Genomic DNA, 2769 nt, shown 5'->3' on the forward strand with positions numbered 1-2769 from the left:
TGGAAATTTTTTCTGACTTTTTTCAGGAACAACTTGAAGGATCACCCTACATTAAGAGATCCTTATCTGGGGACTGGCTTTTGGGGGGGGATATTGAGGGGCCCAGAAAGGATCAGTAAATATTTAAGGGAATTTGGGTTGTATAGACATTAACCTGCTGATGCTCAGGGGGGATTTACACATATGCTTAGTTCCCCGTAATTATATTTTATTTATTTTGTTTATGCATTTAGGGCTCCAGAAGTGTTATTTTATCCAGGAAGTCAAAGACAAGATCAATCTTCTGATGTCTCTTTTACCCCTTTCCATGAATATTGGGATACATTGAATTTTTAATGATTTTTTGGTATTGTTAATACTTATAATCAATTATATCATCATAATATCAATAAACAAAAAGAGAATGATTATATCAGTATTAAAAAAAAAAAAAAAAAAAAAAAAAATAAAGGAATGAGGGTAAGCATGTGAGGTCAGATAGGTTATAATTAACTTGTGCAGCAGCATATGTGCATAGACAAATTTACCAAACAAAAATAAAAGTTAATAGTAAATGTACCTGGTGCCAATCAGTTAAAAGATTGTTTTCACTGTGTTGTTCTTCATAATTCATATACCCCTTTTATTTGTGTTGTTGTTTTCCTATCACTAAAGATAGTGATTCTATATATCCAATCACTTTTTCTCATTAGGTGAATGATGGTTTGGAAAGAATACCGTTGACGCCCATGGAACTCAGGGCTAAGTTCCAGCAGATGGGTGCCGTGCTGTGTTTGCCTTCCAGCTGCGAAACCCTGTACACAATGGACATGCCCTGTTGATGCAGGTTCGTGAATAAACTCTTTGTATTTTTATTTGTGGCGGAATTCAGAAAACCCCTTGACATATGTGGACCAATATGTATGACTTGCTGTGAAATCTTTATGGCTTGTGAATATATTTAGATGATACAGCTATATGTATGATTTAAGCAGAATATAATATTGAAAGTGTCAGGGATTCATTTTTTAAATTATTTGACTTTCAGGATACACGCCGTAAAGCTTTTAGAGCGTGTTCCCCACAACCCTGTGTTGCCTCCTTCACCTCTTGGTGGCTGGACCAAAGATGATGATGTGCCCCTGAAAACACGCATGGAACAGCATCTTTGCTGGTAAGTTTAATTCACATTGTGTGTTGTAAGCAATTTTTAGCTGTTTCTTGAAGTGAGGATTGCTGCAGGATAACTTGAAATTTTTCTGTAGTCACAATAAGCTTTGTATGTAGGATGCCCCAAGTTGATACTAAATTTATAAGCAATTTAAGCTCTGTAATTAACATTTTCCATTCTATTTCTGCACCATTTACTAAATGAGGGAGGGGTTGGATCCAGCATCTACTGTCCTTGGCCATCTTCCCTTCGCCCATGATGTATGCAGGCCCAAACTAAAGTGCAGTGGCATGCCAAGGCTCGTATGTCAACAGGTGCCAACTTCTACATTGTAGGTCGTGATCCCTGGCATGCCTCACCCTGAGACTAAAAAGATATCTATGAAGCCACCCATGGTCGAAAGGGGTCCTCACCATGGCCCCTGGACTGACACAGCTAGAGATCATTCCTTTTCCGAGTGGCAGCTTATGACAAGTGGCAAGCAGGATGGCCTTCTTTGACCCAGCTCGCAAAGAGAATTTGAGTTCATCTCTGGAAACAAAGATGCGCACATTAGCTCGCACTGGAGAAAATCCTCCTGATGGTTTCAGGGCTCCATCAGCATGGAAGATTCTTAGCACATATTATCAGAGTCTGAGCAAGGCATGAATGAATGAGGGTTAGATAATGAGAATCGTTAGTCCTGTAATATTTCTTTTAAATTATCATTCTGTTTAGTCACACAGAAATTGCTATTTTTGCTTTTAATGATATCTGCATCATACATAATTTGGTTGCATGGAATGTTATATGGCTAATGATACCTCGGAATATTTTCTCCAATTTAAAGCGAGTTGTATTATGTACTGTGCACTTTGTGATTGTTAACACTTGGGCATTTACCATATGAGGACCACATAGAATGATAAGATAAGAATTGTATGTAAACCAAATTGAAGGAAATAATTATATTGGTCTCTGTCTTTTTAAAATTGTGGCTTATTAAGTTGAAAATATACATTTGAAATAAGAAAAAGTAAATGTTTTTTTAAAAATATATATTTTCATATTTATTAATATTTATAAATAATATTCTCTCCTGTTTTCACAATACTGTGATTATTTTTATGTAGTAAATTTTTTTTGTTTTTTATGACTGACAATATGCACTTCTAACTTAGTCTATTGAAAAATATATAAAATCAGGGTTTTGGAGATGTGTCAGTAACTTGATATGAAATTTTACACCCAACCAGCAGCTGAATTGCTAGGATGTTGTGCATGTAAAAGTAGAAGAAAATATACGTATTATCTTTGCTGGAGCATATGTTGAATGGTAGTATACAGTTTGAAAATATTGTTTGCATTACGCAATAGACCAGCCTGTGAAGCAAATTTCTTGTAAGAGCTATATTATTTTTAGCTTCAGTAAATGTGATACATTTTAAAGACAGCATTTCCAAAATTGGATTATATGTATATTAAAGCGTATAATATCTCTTTTAACAGTATGTTCAATGCAAAAGTGTTTGAATTTTGCACCAAATGATTTAGACCGTACAGTATATTTTTATCAGTTTATCATGTGTGAGTTCATTGCTCCATTTTTTTACTTTTTTTTTTTCTTGTTATCATATAAC

The 2769-nt window shown here is 34.9% G+C and overlaps 1 pseudogene; it reads left to right on the forward strand.

Annotated features, from left to right (window-relative positions):
* The window catches only part of LOC119571965, a 7255-nt pseudogene extending 5389 nt beyond the window's left edge, over positions 1-1866 (forward strand).
* Positions 1867-2769: the final 903 nt, after the last annotated feature.

This window comes from Penaeus monodon, unplaced genomic scaffold (assembly GCF_015228065.2).
Source record: "Penaeus monodon isolate SGIC_2016 unplaced genomic scaffold, NSTDA_Pmon_1 PmonScaffold_8869, whole genome shotgun sequence".
Lineage (NCBI taxonomy): Eukaryota > Metazoa > Arthropoda > Malacostraca > Decapoda > Penaeidae > Penaeus > Penaeus monodon.